General features: G+C 39.3%; 1 long non-coding RNA gene across 7 annotated transcripts; it reads right to left on the bottom strand.

The window, feature by feature from the left end:
* Positions 1 to 1,222: 1,222 nt before the first annotated feature.
* On the bottom strand, positions 1,223 to 18,210 carry LOC139043327 (uncharacterized). 7 transcript variants are annotated; one of them, XR_011500418.1, is made up of 7 exons: positions 17,625 to 18,210; positions 15,002 to 15,093; positions 14,061 to 14,139; positions 12,183 to 12,280; positions 9,077 to 9,240; positions 6,979 to 7,197; positions 1,223 to 3,177 (listed from the first exon to the last, which is right to left on the bottom strand). It is a non-coding gene; the product is annotated as an uncharacterized lncRNA (long non-coding RNA). The 7 variants fall into 7 exon arrangements; XR_011500414.1 differs by lacking the exon at positions 1,223 to 3,177 and having other exon boundaries at positions 5,417 to 7,193; XR_011500413.1 differs by lacking the exon at positions 1,223 to 3,177 and having other exon boundaries at positions 5,419 to 7,197.
* Positions 18,211 to 18,591: the final 381 nt, after the last annotated feature.

Genomic DNA, 18,591 nt, shown 5'->3' with positions numbered 1-18,591 from the left:
GGTCTTAGCAGTACCTTTTCAAATACCATGTCTACTCTCGCAAGGGAAACAAAAGAAAAAATAAGCAAATGGGACTTCATCAGATTAAGGAGCTTCTGCAAGGCCAAGGAAACCAAGAACATAACAAAAAGACAACCCACCCACCAACTGGGAGAAAATATTTGCAAGTCATATATCCAACAAGGGGTTAATCTCCATACTATATAAAGAACTCATACAATTCAACAACAAAAAAACAAACAACCCAATCAAAAAATGGGCAGAGGAATGTGAGGACACAGGGAAAGGTGGCTGTCCACAAGGTAAGAAGAGAGGTCTCACCAGAAACCAATTCTGGTGGCACCTTCATCTCTGACTTACAGCCTCCTTATGAGAAAATAAACTTCTGCTGTTTGAGCCACCCAAAAAAAAAAAAAAAAGGGCAGAGGATATGAACAGACATTTCTCCAAAGCAGATGGCCAACAGGCACACGAAAAGATGTTCAACATCACTAATCATCAGGAGAATGCAAATCAAAACTACACTAAGTATCACCTTACACCTGTCAGAATGGCTATAATCACCAAGACAAAAAAGAACAAATGTTGGAGAGGGTGTGGAGAAAAGGGAACCCTCATACACTGCTGGTGGGAATGCAAATTGGTGCAGTCACTATGGAAAACAGCATGGAGATTTCTCAAGAAATTAAAAATAAAACTACCATATGATCCAGCTATGCCACTGCTGGGTATTTATCCAAAGAACTTGAAATCAACAATTTAAATAGACCCATGAACCCCTATGTTCTTTGCAGCATTATTCACAATAGTCAAGATGTGGAAGCAACTCAAGTGCCCATCGACTGATGATTGAATAAAGATGATGTGGTAGTTATATACAATGAAATACTACTCAGCCATAACAAAAGACAAAACCTTCCCATTTGCAACAACATGGATGGAACTTGAGGATATTATGTTAAGCTAAATAAGCCAGACAGAAAAAGATGAACACCGTATGATTTCACTCATGTGGAAGATAAATACATGGACAGAGAACAGATTAGTGGTTACCTAAGGGTAGGAGGTTCGGGGGTGGGGATAAGGGCTAAAGGGGCACATATATATGGTGAGTGACAAATAATAATGTACAACTGGAATTTCACAATGTTATAAACTATTATGACCTAAGTAAAATTGATCTCCTGAAGAAACGCTAGCATATGTTCAAAGGAGACATGATGAAGAGTGTTTATGGAACCACATTTAATAGCACCAAATTAGAAAAAGATTCAAAAATCCACCAAGGGTAGATAAATTACAGTTTACTCATACAACTTAATACTAAACAGGAATGAAAAGTGAGCAATCTAGATTAGTGTTGTCCAAAAGAAATGTAATGTAAGCCACAAACATGAGCCACAAGTATAATGTAAAATTTTCTAGAAGCCAAGTTAAGGAAATTGAAAAGGCAGGTGAAATTAATTTTAATATCTTATTTAACCCAATATATCCAAATTATCACTTCAATATACAATATAAAGGAATTCGTAATGAGATTTTACATAATTTTTTCATTTTGTCTTAACCCATTGTGCAAATACACTTCCAGCACATCTCAATTCACACTAGCTACATTTCAAATACTCAATAGCCAGAGATAGTGGCTATTGTTTTGGATAGTGCTGATCTAAGGCTACTTCATACTCCCCAAAACAACACTAAACAAAAAAGCAAGCTGTAAAATAATATGTACTGTAGGGTGCAACTTAAACTTAGGAAACCAAAAGAATTCTAAATAATGTTTATGACTACGTAAAAACGTGTCCATTATATGTTCATATATGTAGACAATATTTTAAAATCCATGAGACCTCATGTCTACCTGTAATGTTTTACTTCTCTAAAAGAAATCTGAAGCAAATGTGACATAAGATTTCATAAGGCTGGGTAGTAGGTGGAAAGGTATTTATATTGTGTTCTTGTCTGGAATATTTCACAATTAAATAAATTCAGAGTGTGCATGTTCTAGAACTCTCATTACCTCTACCTTACAATAACTTAAGTCTGAAAATATGCTAACGAAGTATTTAGAATATAAACAACTTACTTCACTTTGTTCTACAGAGAATAAAAGTAGCCTTCTTTCCTTCATGTAAGTTTTAAGGGAAACGAAAACTTCAAAAAACAAAATAAAGATAAGAATTGATACATTTGCTTTACTTATTTACTCAATAAGCATTTACTACATGGCTATCATTAGCATTCAAGAAGCTCATGGTGTGGAGAACAGCTTTTTCTGTCACAAGTTACACAGTCATGTGGAGATCAAAGTATATTTAGGCACTTTACAGAATACCAAGATCCAAGAAAAAGAGCTACACACCAAAACAGCGACTTTTGGCCCTCAAAATAATCGTTAAATGGAAAAATTTAAAGGAGATTCCTAAAATAGCATATTAGTTTGCTGTATCACCCTGGGACACACAAGGACTTCCTAGAATAGTGTTTTTTAAAAGACCAGTGAAAACACACATGCAAAACCCTCATTATTCATTCTATTTAGTGTTGGCTAAATATGAATTACTGGGACATAAGCTAAATACTCTAAGAAAGGTTCCCAGTGTATGAAAGCAAAGTTCAAAATGAGAAGCACTGAAACCACAGAGAATGAGTTGTCACAACTCAGAACTTCAGATATAAACCATCATTCACAACAACAAATTTTATGCAGAACAAGAAATCTGATAAAATCTAGTTGAAAAGGCAACTTTAAAAATTAAACTTCAATTATCCTGATCTCTTCAATTTACTTTGAAATGAATAAGAAAACAAGATGGATTGTTACATCAATGGAGAGTTGGATAGATAGATAAATATGTGATGAAATAAGTACAGTAAAATACTAAAGGTAGACTCCAGTAAGTATATGTAAAATTTTTTCAATCTAGCTGTAAGTTTGAAAATTTTTCATAATAAAATGTTGAAATATTTATACTTCAATAATATGAGAGTAGGGGCTGGCCCCATGGCCGAGTGGTTAAGTTTGCGCGCTCCACTGCAGGCGGCCCAGTGTTTCGTTGGTTCGAATCCTGGGCACAGACATGGCACTGCTCATCAGACCACGCTGAGGCAGCATCCCACATGCCACAACTAGAAGGACTCACAACGAAGAACGTACAACTCTGTACTGGGGGGCTTTGGGAAGAAAAAGGAAAAAAATAAAAAATCTTTAAAAAAATAACATGAAGAGTACAATAACCTCTAAACTACAATTATGATGGACGCCAAACACCAAAGATACTACCACTTAAAGGAAATCAAGAATGCTACCTGTTTCTTGTATTGGCACCAAAAGAAAATAAAAAAAAATCAACTTGTCTTTTTGCAAATAGTTCATTTTAGGCAAACACTCTACGGCACAGTTTTTTTAAAAAACAAAAAAATTCAATATAATAATATGATGTCTGGAATTTGTTTCAAAATAATCCAGTGAGGGGGGACCTGGGTGGGTCTATATGAAATTCAACTAACCATGAGATGGTAATTGTTGAAGCTTGGTGACAGGTACTTGGCAGGGTTCTATTTTCTTCTTTTTGAATACACTTGTGATTTTCCAGAATAAGAAAGTTAAATATATAAAGAATATTATTTTAACACCTAGCTCAGTGTTCTATACCCTAGAATAAGTGGCCTATAAACAGTAGGTACTCAAATTTGTATAGATAAGCATTTATATAAGTAAGGAAATCTAGAATTTAAACTCACACACTTCTGATTATATTCAGTTAAACATGGATTAATGCTTATTTGTGAATTCATGACATAAAAACATACAAGTCATTCATTTCAAGCGTCCCCTGCCCTTACACCTCACTGGGTGTTCCTAGAGAAGATTCAACCGCCATAGGTAACATTTACTGGGTTAAGCACTGTTCTAAGTGCTTAACACGCATTATCTCAGGTAATCCTCAGAACTACCCTATAAGATAGGTACTATTATTATCTCCATTGTACGGATGAGAAAACTGAGGCACAGGGAGGTTAGGTAACTTGCCCGAAGTCACAATGTAAATAAATTGTGGAGCCAGAATCTAAATGTAGTTGATAACTCCCAAATCATACCTTAGCCAGATCTGAATTACAAAGTACTTAAGAAGTAGAGGTTTGCTTTCATTTAATATAGCAAGTAAAAAATGGGGAGAGATTTTTAAAGTACTCAGGAAAAAAAGAAAAAAAAGAAAGTACTCAGGAAAAACAATTCTTAGCAATGTTGTAATTAGATGGGGGCTTTAAACAAGTGAGTCCAATGTCCTGAATTTACAGCAAATCAAACACAGCTATAATTAAACATATTCTACTTGATTACATAAAAATTCCACAAATACATATGACACTAGAAAGAAACAGCTCTCTAGAGCCACAGGATAGTATGGACGTCACGACTGTATCCCCTAGTAAATAAACAGCCATTTAATAAGTATTTGCTGAATAAGCTGAATGGTTAAAACAATCCTTATCTTATTTGTATAGTTGGATGTTTTTTACTTTGCAGATAAAATAAGCTGTTTCAACTATTTATAGTATTAAAGGTGTAACTAATCCTGGCTCCCCATTAAACGATAATCTTGTAGAAAGATACTGATCCTTGTTTTTATGGACAATTAAGTTCTAAATCTTCTGGGTACCTCCATATTTCTTGATCTATTATTATAGTGTGCATTTAGGAAAGTAGTAAGAGAGTTACCAGGACTTGACATGAGTTCCATAAATCTGATCCAAGCTTCTGGACTTTCCCCACTCTGATCAAAGAATGTAAGGGAAGGGTAACTGTTCTTTGGCCAACTTCTAACTTATTCCACATTTTTCACCATAATAAAATCACATAGGTAATAACGAAATGGAATTCCAAGTTCTAATATAAGACATACGATGGAAAGGTCAAATAAGGAATATTTTTTCACAGCAGAAAGATTAGTTTAAATTACTCAAATTTTATAGAAGACTAGAATTGGTTTACTCACACTTTTTTTCTCCTATTCCAGACTTCCTCCTGCTATAGGTAGGCATCAAGACCTTTCTACCTAGCAAATGGAATTTATTCTGACCTCTAAAGGTCATACTGTTAAACTGGTTATGGAACTTAAAACAGAGTCAAAACTATGGAGCATGCAAATCCAAAGTAGAAACTGTACATCAGAACAAAGAACACATACAAACTACTTTGAGATTAGAAAAGGAAACTTTTCTGATCGAAAACAACTATGTCACTAATTGCACACTCCTAGAAAGTTCCCTTAGCTTCTGAGTTATGTTGTAGTGATTTCAGTAAATAATCACCTTATCTTAATTTAAATAGTAAGGAAACAACTCTGAAGCATATGAACAAAAACACAAGGAATCAAGAAGATTCTAAATAATCCACTGTCACAACAATAGAATTGTAGCTAATTTACTTCCTTGAGACTGTAGCAATGACACAAAACTGTAAAAATTACTTTAAGACATAACAAGTGTCCTTTGGTTTCTTGAACAAGAGTTCTGACATGACTTACAGAAAAATATTCTACATTCTTCATTGTTATAAAATACATACAAAAAATCCTAATGGGCTATTAAAAGCATAGTACTGCACCAAGAACCCTGATCTGGGAGTCAAATAATCTTGGTTCTAGTCCTAATTACTACTTAGAGTTATGACCTTAAGCAAACTGCAACCTCAGTAGAGCTCAATTTCCTCACTTGTAAAATGAGAGAACTTTACTAGATGACTGTTAAGATAACGTCCCAGCTATTAAATTTGCTTCTGAAAGGGATCATCAATCCAACTTTATATTTGACTTTCCAAGTGGTTAAGTTCACACACTCGCTTTGGCAGCACGGGTTTCCCCAGTTTGGATCCTGGGTGTAGACCTACACACTGCTCATCAAGCCACATTGTGGCAGCATCCCACATAACATAGAGGAAGGTTGGAACAGATGTTAGCTCAGCAACAATCTTCCTCAAGCAAAAGGAGGAAGATTGGCAACAGATGTCAGCTCAGGGCCAATCTTCCTCACACAAATAAAAAAGAAAGAAAGAAAGAATTGAGACCTAGGGACACACAAGTAATAGAAGACCCAGAACTAAGTTACAGAAAGCATGGTATTACTCCAGTGCTTTTTCAATATTTCATTCTATTAAAAACACTACCCATAACCTGATAATACCTTGACTTACTTTATATCACCCAAAGTTTCAAAGTTATTTCATTCCTTCACCAACTATTTAAGTCTAAGTGTAAATCAAGCTAGCTATCATCGCTGAACGGGAGCTGTGTCATATAATAAATCTACTTTGCCCATCATTCCACTGTTTATCATTGTTAACTAATTATCTTTTCAAAAGCAAGAGACTCAATAATCCTCACAGAGATCTGGCCCAAGAGTAAAGACAGACTTCCTCCCCCTACCATGTTTCCTAATTTTTAGAAAAGCACATGCAACAAATAACAAAGATTTATTATCTATCGTTACACAAATAAATGTTGGCTTTAACAATAACTTCGATGAAACAAATTTATGAATAAAAGGAAATGTTTTGAACTCCTCACTCTTTTATAACTGGATCACAACTAGGCCACACTACTCAAAACTAAGGAAATATGAACCATACCCTTGCTTCCTTAGAAGGATATCATTAAATATGTCTAGCGTCCACATGGAGGAAAAATCCTGTCCTCAGGTACTTTTCTTGAAAAACAGAAATACAGTAAATAAGAGGAAATAAATGTATCTACGCATATGGTCTTAGCCAGTTCTTAGAAAGCAAAAGACTAGCCATACCATTACAAGATTCAAAACCATGAAAATTTCACTTCTAAAATCGTTATTACATAAAAACTTGCAGAGCTCTCTTTTAGAGAAAGGAATAGCAAATTCAAATACAACACTAGAAATAAAACAAAAGTTAGAAAAATCCACTTAAATTATTAAAGATAAAGCAAACAGGAGCCAGACCGGTGGTGCAGCAGTTACGTTTGCACGTTCCTCTTTGGGGGCCCGGGGTTCACGGGTTCAGATCCTGGCTGCAGACATGGCACCGCTTGTCAAGCCATGCTGTGGCAGGCGTCCCACATATAAAGTAGAGGAAGAAGGGCACGGATGTGAGCTCAGGGCCAGTCTTCCTCAGCAAAAAGAGGACGATTGGCAGCAGATGTTAGCTCAGGGCTAATCTTCCTCAAAAAAAAAAAGGTAAAACAGTATAAACAGTATATTCTTAGACATGACTATGAACATGTTAAAAGAACATTTCCAGTCACATAAAAATTACTTCTGATTTTCACAGAATGCTATTCCCCATCCCTGCCAACTATAATCTGTTATGGTGAAAGACCTAAGCCAAGCCAAGTTATATTTGTAAGTTTCAAGACCGTAACAATTTAAATAAAAAGGAAAACAAGCCAAGAAAAATACCCCCAGAAATATGATGAAAAACTAACATCTATTTCTATTAAGATATCAAATACATTTTAAAAAATTTTGTCATCAAAGGAATAGACAAGGACATCAAGGACAAAGAATAGAACAATTCTCACAAAAGATGCAATTAGTAAAATGTGTTGAACTACCTTTAACCTCTTTATAGCAAGGTACCATTTTACACCCAACAACTGAAAATATAATGCCCAATGAAGGTACAGTGAAATGGGTACTCTCACACATTATGCTAACAGTGTAAATAAGTATAAACCCTTTAGAAAGCAATTGGTAAATTACAGAAGAATCATAAACGTCATAACCTTTGATTCACTAATCCCTCTCTTAGGAATATAAACTAAAGAAATCACCTTTTAAAACGCCTTATAAGAATGAATGAAGCCATTGTCACAGAGAATAATAGAGTAAATTACGCTATAGCTAAATGGATTAAAAACAACTGAAAGAAACAGAAATCAGAACAGAAATTAACAGAGGATAGAGAGAACAGGAACGGGGAATTACTGTTTAATGGATACACAGGTTCTCTTTGGGATGATGAAAAAGTTCTGCAAATAGACTGTGGCGATGGTTACACAATACTATGAATTTACTTAAAGACACTGAACTGTACACTTAAAAATGGTTAAAATGGTAAATTTTATGCTACGTATATTTTTACCACAATAAAAAAGATGGAAAAAATAACTACGTAAACTACATTTTTAAGTGAAAATACTGATTCTCAAATTTAATCAAAACTATTTCTAACTATGTGAACATTATACATGCACATGTCCAAGGAATTTTAAAGCACCACGGGAGCTGGAGCAAAACACCGCTGGAGGACAGCAGCTCTCTCTGGGGGCAATTTTGCCCCCAGGGTACATGTGACAATGTCTGGAGACTATTTGGGAGATCACAACAGCGGATGGGGTCATCACTGGCATATAGTGGGGAAGGGGCGAAGGATACTGCTAAACATCTTACGACGCACCCAAGAGTGCCCCCACGACAAACAATCATCTGGCCCAATACATTAACAGTGATCCTGCTGAGAAATCCTGCTTTAACAAGATTTTTGGAGAGTTCTCTTTTATTTAATGTGTCTATATTGTTTTTAACGACTGCAGGGTAAATAAAAATTCATTAAAGGCTCAGCAGTTGGGTCTCTTTTTCTTTCCCCTACAAATCTCCCCCACAATCCGTATTTTTTATTCTAGAGAAAGGTCGGGAACCAAAGGTCAAAAATGGGAAAAGCAGCAAATTGTTACACATGGGTTATTTTTCTGCAAACTGTTCTTAAACAAATTACAAGAAATAGAACAAATCTGGAATTGGCAGGCTTTTAACACAATTTCCATAGACCTATCCATATGTTGGCTTTGTATTATTTTCTATTATATTTTTTCTATGATTTTTCTTATTAAGATTATGATAGATTACAACCTTGTGAGATTTCAGTTGTACATTATCGTTAGTAATGATGTGAGTACACCACTTCACCCTGTGTGCCCTCCCCCCACCCCCCCTTTTCCCTGGTAACCACCGATCAGTTTTCCTTGTCTATATGTTAACTTCCACCTATAAGTGGGGTCATATAGAGTTCGTCTTTCTCTGTCTGGCTTATTTTGCTTACCATAATACCCTCAAGGTCCATCCATGTTGATGCGAATGGAACAATTTGGTCCTTTTTTATGGCTGAGTAGTATTCCATTGTGTATATATACCATATCTTCTTTATCCAGTCGTCAGTTTCTGGGCATTTAGGTTGGTTCCATGTCTTGGCTATTGTAAATAATGCTGCGATGAACATAGGGGTGCATGGGATTCTTAGGATTGCTGATCCAAAACCACAAAAAGTGACAAATGTTGGAGAGGTTGTGGAGAAAAGGGAACCCTCATACACTGTTGGTGAGAATGCAAACTAGTGCAGCCACTATGGAAAACAGTATGGAGATTTCTCAAAAAGTTAAAAATAGAAATACCCTATGACCCAGCTATGCCACTACTGGGTATCTATCCTAAGAACCTGAAATCAGCAATCCCAAGAATCCCATGCACCCCTATTTTCTATTATATTTTATGACTCCACATTCTCATTTGTTTCATCATAGCAATTTATTTTCAAATTTGAGACCTATTACTGTTTTACACCATCGTTTCTCCACGATAAAATAACTTTTAAAAATGTTGTTCTTCAAATGCATCTTTGTAAATGCCAGTAAGCGTAAAATAAATGAAATCAATCACCACATTTTTTAAAAGTCATAGTAATAAATTAATGCTAAAACTAGTAAGTGAAAGTTTATTAAGGAATAAGATATTTACACAGTCTCAGTATCTCCCCACAAATTATTTAGTGGTTAAAAATGGGGAATAATTAACTTTACATAGAAAAATCTGGTGGATACCACTTTAACCAAGCGATCGAAATTATCATCACTAGTCTTGGGATCAATTGACATCATGTGTCTCCTATCAAGATGCACTAAAAAGAACACAGTATCACTTCTGTTGTATTTCTACCAAAAATGCATAACCTTAATCTAATCATAAGGAGGCATCACACAGACCCAAACTGAGGGACCTTATAAAAACATAACTGGCCTGTGCTCCTCAAAAATATCAAAGTTAAGAAAGACAATGAGAGGCAGAAGAACTGTTCCAAATTAAAAGACATCAGGGCAAGTGGAAACTCTGAATATGGATTTTGCATTAGATAAGAGTATTATACATATTTAAAGTTTCTGATTTGTTATTTGCATAAAAGAATATTCTTGTCCTTCCGAAATACTGAAGAATTCAGGGGAAAGGGAGCATGATGTCTGCAACTCACTCTCAAATGGTTCAGAAAAAAAATGAATATAAGAAGAGAAAATGCAACTAATTAAGTAGTTGGGACAAAATGTTAACAATGGAACTCTAGATAAAGGGTAAACAGGAGTTCTTTGTACTAGTCTTGTAATGCTTACGTAAGTGTGAAATAATATCACAATAAAAGTCACCAGGTTCCATGATGAACAAAACTGGAAGAGTAATTAAACAATGGGGAAAAATTATCATTAAAAACGATTTCTATTCCACTTCCTTTTCATTTTTATTTTCATTTATTGACTTAGACCATTGTCCCTTCCCTAACCAAGACTTTTAACAATTCAAACATAGTATCACTTGGTACATTAGGTAAGTAAGTGTCTCAACAACTTAAGGTAAAAAATTCATTATTTGAAAACAAGATCCTTCTTTTAAAAGAAGGCGGCAAGTGTCTGGAGCCCCCAAACATAAGAAGCTCTATACCAAATGCACAGGAAATATCAACGCCATTACAAACAACTGAGGACACTTGCCCCAGTGGACTCTGATTTCAAGAGCAGCAGTGCCCTCAGGTGGCAAGAACTTATCATTCTCAAGGGAAATCAAAGTTGCAGGGAAAACAAGTATCTCACCATCTCAGGGCAGCAAAGTAATATCGCTACTGTACAGTTCTGACATACTGAGTAAACAAAGCAGAACAAAAGAAAACCCTCAAAATAGCCTTTGCTATTTTCCAAGTCACATTTCCTCAAGGAAGCTTTATAACAATGGGGTCCTAATTGATTTCACTGTCCCCTGGACCAAAATTATGTAATTACTTATAAAATATTGTCAGTTGTGATTCCCATGTACCACTGTACTTCCAGTTCAATCAAATGACAGCAAGAACCACATGCTATATTTCTATATCCCTTACTTTGCTGAAAATTTAATAGATGCTCAAAAAATAATTTTGCTAGTTGATTTTTTCATGGTTCTGAATATATTCTTCTATGAAAGATGAGCAGATTATTTATAAAATAGATAATCATAAATTGTTGCTTTAATTTCCATACATTGTAACACATGATAAACTATGAATAGACAGACTTTTTTCATACTGAAACATGATTAGGAAGAATCATAAAAATACATAAGAAGGCTCTAGGATTTTTCTATCAATGCCACAGTATAAACGTTAACACCACACAAGAAAAGTGGAACATCAGACTCTATCTACTTAGTCCTGCGTAAGCCTCAACTGTCCTCATCTCTACTGTCATGCCTGAAAAGGGAGAGTGAGCACAAGCACTAGCTGCTCCACATGGGGCTGCTCCAGCTCCAGTCTCTCATCCTTCAAGCATGGTTCAGCAAGTTTGGTACTACTCTATCAAGTTCAATTAAGCCATTCTCTTTGTGCTGTATATAAAGCAACAGAGTGAAACTTCTTTTGCTGGGATTAATTGTCCTAATAAGAAATGCTGCGCTTGGGAGGTAGAAAGAACTTGCCAGAATGTTGTGCCAACAAATGGGGAACATTCGCATTTCAATAAACTGAGTACTCAGTTTTTGGCAGATATACTTTGCCTTAAAGACACTCCTGGAAAACAGTTTTTAATTTTATTTTATAAGTCTTAGTGGAACATCAGTGACAAGTCCACTGGTGTGAGCCTGTCCCCAGCCTTAGGTAGATCAACAGCGTTGGATTGGTAGCAGTTGTCTTGAGTATCCTTAAGTGCCTTTAGGCCCCAAGCACATGTCAACTTCTATGGCTGTTTTACTTGCTGAATCTTACTTGTAACAAAAATTCTGTCCAAAATCCAGCTTTATTTCCTAAGGAATATATTAGGGTTCACAAAGAATAATTTGGCCATATTATCAAATTTCTTTTAATAAAAGACATAGAAAACTTTCTGTGAGGAGAATGAAATTAAAAAGTTATGAATTACCCAGCAACATTAAAGAGAATGTCAACTCTCTCAATTTCATTGGCAAACTCATCAATTTGTTTTTTTTTTTGTGACATCCAGGACTCGAGTCTGAATACCTGAAACATAAAACAAGGGAAATTATTTACTTATACCCATAAAAAATGTTTAGTCTTGTAGATGTAGCTGCTTTGAAGTACAAAGATTACAGTATCTGTCCATTTTGCCTTCATAGGATTGTTGACCATTGGTAGGGTCTTAAGAATCTTAAGAATCTCATTAATAAAAATCTTAAAATCCTCCCCATCCTGAACTCCCAATAACACACCTCTCTTTCCCTCCCTTTCTCTTCACTCTCTAAATTGAATACTAAAGGCCTTTTCTGAGAAAAGACTTTACAGTGAAGTATGATCTATATTAGATGCTTCTCAGTGAGCCAGCAGTAATAACAGAGCGCAGGCTTGCTCTTTCCCCAGAGGTGAGTCACTGCCCCAGGAACACTGAATCCTATCTGAGTGAGGGGTAGGGAAGGGCAGGGCAGTGAGACAGGAGACTGCTTCCATTTGTGCACTTTACCTTCATGTCAATTCCATTATTTATTGGAAACAACTTTGTCAGTCAAGGGTATAATCACTTATTTCTGCACTAAATTGCGAGGAGAAGAAATGAGGGGCCAGGAGAAGGGATGAAACACTTGAAAGCTAGACATGAGAGATCCAGCATTGGATCTCAGAGACACACTGTAATAGTTACTAAAAAACCCCAAACATTCTCTAATAAAAGAAAGTCACTATTTTAATGTTTTTAAAAAAAATATGGTTTATTATTCTTTTATAGATATAGAAAGAAAAGATTATAAACATAGAAAAGGAGAGAAAGGGGAGAAAGTTTTGGGAGGACTTTCTTCCCTTAGTACTTTTTCAGTACAACAGCGTTTTTCTGACTTGGAGTTAAAATTCCCTATTATTAAAATTAAATAATTTTCCAATAATAAATAAACAATCCAATAATTAAAATAGCATAGTCTAATTCCGTTCATGAATTCAATGTGCTAATTTGCATTTGATTATATAACCTGTTCTATTTTGCTGGAAGAATTAACTTTCAAATGAGCTGTCTGTTCTGATTTCTTTCAGAGGAACTCTAGTTGAAGTCCTTTGATGCTGGAGTTGAGTTCAGTGTGGTGCAGTAAGGGGTGATACACAGCGAAATAATTTGCATAATCTCTTAGGGTTTCTGATCATATGTGACTTTAGGGCTGAGCTGTCTCCAATATGGTAGCCACCAGGCACATGTGGCTACTAAGCACTTGAAATGCAGCTAGTCAGAACTGAAATGCGCTGTAAGTGTACAACACACGTGAATTTAAAAGATTTAGTATGAAAAAAGAATGTAAAATATTCCATAAATTTTTTTTATATTGAGTATGTTAAAATGGTATTTTAGATATATTTAGTTAAATAAAATACATTACTAAAATTAATTTTCATCTGTTTCTTTTTACTTTTTAAATGTAGCCACAGGAAATTTAAATCACACACGTGGTTCACATCATTTTCCTACTGGACAGCACTGTGCTGAGTAGGGCACAGAAGTGAAAGTTGTCATTAAAAGTTAACGCAACAACTGTTAAATTTCACATACAACTTTGTAATTAGGTACTGAATCCTTCAACATGCTGGATAAAAAAAATTTTAAGTATACAACTTTTATATATTTAAGTATACAGATTTTTGTCTGTAGGTTCACAGGATATAGATTTGATATCAAAGAATCAGGCTCTAAGAAGATGGCCGGTGGAGCTGACCAGCCAAGTAATTTTCTTTCAGCAGACGAGTACTGTTTTTTATAATACCTTATGGACTCTGAATCCCAAGTTCAAGCTGCTGAGTTGCTTACCCGGGTACTTTTCCAGTTCTTGAAGTTTGGACTCATTGATATCTGTGGCTATGACTTTGGCACCTTCTCTTGCAAAAGCCTGGAAGACAACACACAAATGAATCCTTTGTTTACTTGGTTAAGCTGCTCTCATGAATAGAAAATCCTTTAGCCTTTTCTCCCTTTATCTTATTTTCATTGTTTTCCTTATACATGGGTGGAATTTCAAACTATCTAGTCTCACTTAGCCCTTCCCATTGTTATTTTTATCATTAATTAGTACAACATGACATACATTGTGCTTGTCATCTGACTTTGTCCCTTTTAGTAACATCAAATACAATAGTGTTTTTAAAAAACTAGGATTCTGTTATTAACACCTCTCAAAATACTACTATTCTATGATTTGACAGCCTTTATTCCATTTCTGAGCAGGTGACTAAACCCCAAATAATGAGAAAAATGGGTTATTTCAACACTTTTCCTCCTAAGAGTATACTAGTGTTTTCACAAATATCAAACTAATCCTACCGTTACAGTTAAGCTGCATTATTAGCTCAAGTGAGGACTATAATGTGCAAGAAGCTGCTATAAATTACAAGGTAAAGGTAACCTGATAGTCTTAGAACTCTGGAGTCCTATGTCTGAACTGAGGTGATTTCAGAGGGCTATGTACTCCTTTAGGCCCGCTGTAACAAATTTATTACAGTGCAGAGAAACTGAGGCAAAGAAATAAGTTCTCAGCGTCAAAAGTTATGAGACGTCACATAATAAATATGTGAGGTAAGCCTTGCTTCATCTGCCTGGGATCAAGAGTAGCAACTTTTATTTTTGTAACTTAAGACAACAGAAGCACAAAAGCCAATAAAAAAAAGAAGTAGAGCAGAATTAAACAGCCATGGGATCTGTCCACGTGATTCAACACCTCCAAAGGCAGGAAGCAAACAGAGATAGTAACTTACTATGGCAGTGGCCCGGCCGATCCCCTGAGCAGCAGCTGTCAGGACGATGACCTTCCCATCAAGTCGACCCATAACGGAACCTGCGGTTTAATCTACAGACACGTGTATTTAATGGCATGCACTGTAGACATGGTCCTATGCAGTAACATCTAGAATGAATGGTTCAATGTACTCCTTTAAGAACCTGAAGATGGCACCTCAGCACAAATATTCCCACCATGAGAATTCTCCAAGAGCGCCCACTCTAGATACCTAGCTTTGTACATCAAAACCATTTGGCACAGCCCACTCAACTGATACTCAGTAAGAGACAGACATTGGACTTGACCCACCTTTCGGTTTTTTGAGAACCCAATGCTGATCCAGAAGGGGTGGAGTCCTCCCCTCCCCATCCTCCCCGCTGTGCCCGCACGCACTGCTATGCCACTGGGCATGTCCTTCCTGCTTTCTGTCCTGTAAACTTCCGTTGGGTTTGCACCATCAATCATTTCTAGTTTGTTTATTTATATTCTTATTTTTGCAGGGGAAGATTCGCCCTAAGCTAACATTGAACCAGGAGGCTGAAGTGGAGTGCACCAAACTTTAACCACTAAGCCATCAGGGCTGGCTCTCATCTGTGGTTTTTCCTTGTCCCTTGGAAAGATTTCACCATCGGCCTCAGAAAGTCACTGAACAAAAGAACCGGAAAATCAAATCATGTCCAATACCCCCATTTTACAGATGAGGAAACTGATGTGGCCTGGTCCAGGTGAGAGAGACAGACGAAACGCAGGCCTCCCCATAACGCTGCCGATCCTCTTCTCAAGCTTAAGCCGGCGGGAGTTAACGCTTTAACAGCCACAGTCAGTCACTTCTGACAGGCAGGACTGAGACACTGTGACCGGGGGAAAGGTGGCGTGCATCAGGTCTGATCAGTGCCGACTGCAGGGCGCGCGGAACGGCTAGTGCTGAGGTCGGGGTGGCGAGGAGTCAAACGATGATCAAATGAGGTGGTCTTCAAGGAGCCAGGCTCTCTCCCCCATCCTGCTGTTCTCAACGTGTGCCTCTGACCTCGCGCCAAGTCACAACATGGCTGCTATGTCCCAAGGCACCATATCCGCATCCGCGTCAAAAAACACCAAGGGAAGGAGCAAAAGCCAAAGGTCTTTCTACCCAAGAAGGAAGGCCTGCTCAGAACCCCGGCCCACGTTTCACCCGCCAGCCCTAGCAGCCGCGGGGGCCGGCGTGTGGGGGCGCCGTCTTCCCCCCTCAGGATGGGAAAGGCAGGGAAGCGAGCTGGGAGGGCGTTGAGCGAACGCACTCAAGCAGCACGCGCGCACACACACCGCGCCCGAGAAGGCGCAGGCGGCTTCTCCAGCCTGGGCCCCGAAGCCCTTTCCTCCCGAGCCCCACTCCGTCCTCCTCAGCCACGCGCGGCTCCGCCCGCCGGGGGCGCTCACGCGGGCAGGCGTCAGGCAAGCGGGGGCGGGAGGGCCGGGGGCGGGGGGGGGGGCGTCAGGAAGGCGTGGGCGGACGCGCCGGGGGGGGGTGTCAGGCAGGCGGGGGCGGGCGCGCCAGTGGGGCGGGGCGGGGGGCGTCAGGCAGGCGGGGGCGGGCGCGCCGGGGGAGGCGGGGCGCGGGGCGAAGGCCCGAGGTGCGGCCCGGTCCCGCGCGCTCCTTCCCGCGTCCCAGCCGGCGTCGCACCCGGGCCTCCCACCAGCCGGCCCAGCGGGCCTCGTGTCGCCCGGACGCCTGCCGTCCAGCCCTCGGCCGCCCGGGGCCCGCGGCGTCCACGCGCGGACAGGCGGCGGGCGTTCCAGGGGGTGCCCCGCCGTCCCCGCCCCTGCCCGGGCGCTCGCTCCCTCTGCTCCCAGCGCTGCCCCGAGCTGCCGGCGCCCGACTCCGGGACCAGCTCGCCGCTGCCCGAGGCGCTCCGACCGCGGCCGCCCTCGCCAGCCACCAAGAAGCCCAGCCACTCTGAGGCAACGAAATTTTCACTGGTTTTCCCCCTTCTTACACGAGAGGTTCATACTCACTTTAAACTTGGGGAGAGTTGAGATATTTTCAGTATGTACTTTAGGAATGAGAGACTCCAGGAACCTTTACCCACCCCCAGTCCTGAGCGTGCGGATCAAACGCTGTGACTTGAGACCGTGCGCCCCGCGGCTCTGGGCGCCGGGCTCCGGGCGGCCTCCCCGCCTTTCTGGGCCCGGAGTTTGGAGCCGAAGGTTTACTGTTAGGTCAACTGCACTGCCACGCTAAAACAGAGTTTTTGGGAAAATGAGTTGCAAACATAGACTGAAATGGTAAAATCCAATATGAAAAGCAAACTTGATGGCTTTCTTACTGTAAACACTGGAATCAAAGTGTTAATTTTTCATTATCAGAGACAGAGCATTTTCAGGAATTCTGTCTTCGTGAGCCCGGAAGAAAAATGTTCACTTAAAACACTGAAAAATCCTCTCTTCTTTGGTTATTTTGAAAAACTTAAGATACCAGACTTCCAAATGCATCCTTATCCTGATCTAACTGCTAAGATTTCCTGAAATAAGTAACGTGCAGAGCAAAGCAACATCTAAAAATTAAACATCTCCTTTTCCCAGTCCATTTAAAGTTTCATTGAAAAAATACCAGGAAATCTTACTTTAGAGTAGCAGCAGGTGGATGGCGTCCTCCAGGTCACTGCGCGAGCGGCAAACGGAGACCGACCTTCGTGCAGACAAGTCAGGCGCTTAATGATGAATGCTGGGATGTGTAGTTCAGGTTTCTTCCGAGTTTGCTGGTTCTGTTTCCTTGAGTTTTTAAGGATTCGCACATCGGTATACTCAATGTGTGTACGTGCTGCCGTCTAGTGGAGCTCAGGTCGAACTGCTAACTCCGAGTAAACGGTGAAAAGCGGAAAAAGCCCCCGCAGCATGCTCAGGACTGGAAACCACTCCCTTGGCTTTGACCCCTCTCAGTCCCTGTCGTTTGTGTCTACTACGTGCCGTTCTGCGGTGTTCAAGATGGAATGAGGCAGAAGTCGCACGTGGAAGACGGCAGAGCCGCGAAACAGAAGGAGCCCAGGTCACTGAAGATACTAGAGCCTTCTCTCCTGGCCCTTGACATGATTGCTGAGAGGGCAGCACACGTTCTCTCGCGTTGAAGGTATGGTTGTGGTTCTCTTGTGACGCGCCGTCTCTTCTAACACTAATACACGCTTAGTGGCGGAATGCAGGCGTCCTGACTGCACTGGCGGTGGCGTCAGGGAGCAGGTTGAGCCTCAGTGGGAGTGTGGAGGCTTCAAGGAAAGAACATGCTGGGTAAGAGCAAAAAGCCAAGTCTGGCTGAAGAGAACAGAGACACAAGAAGGAAAAGAAAGGACTGGGTCACGTGAGCCCTCTACACTAGGCTTCGTAACTCCAACTTTCTCAGGCAGGTAACTGAGCAGAGTGAGTGTGTAGGTTGTTTGTGCACGTGCTGTTTAAGTGGCTTCACTCAGCACCCACCCAACTCACTTTCACCTGCCTCCTACACTGTAAGGGTGATAAATAAATGACAAGCAGTAGGCTATATTGGAGGATATGAGGAAGCCATTTGGTTTGAAACTAATTTGACCTGACCTTGTTTTT

Source organism: Equus asinus, unplaced genomic scaffold (genome assembly GCF_041296235.1).
Source record: "Equus asinus isolate D_3611 breed Donkey unplaced genomic scaffold, EquAss-T2T_v2 contig_2, whole genome shotgun sequence".
Lineage (NCBI taxonomy): Eukaryota > Metazoa > Chordata > Mammalia > Perissodactyla > Equidae > Equus > Equus asinus.
The sequence above is the reverse complement of the archived record's forward strand: the minus strand, read 5'-3'. Positions and strand labels throughout refer to the sequence as shown.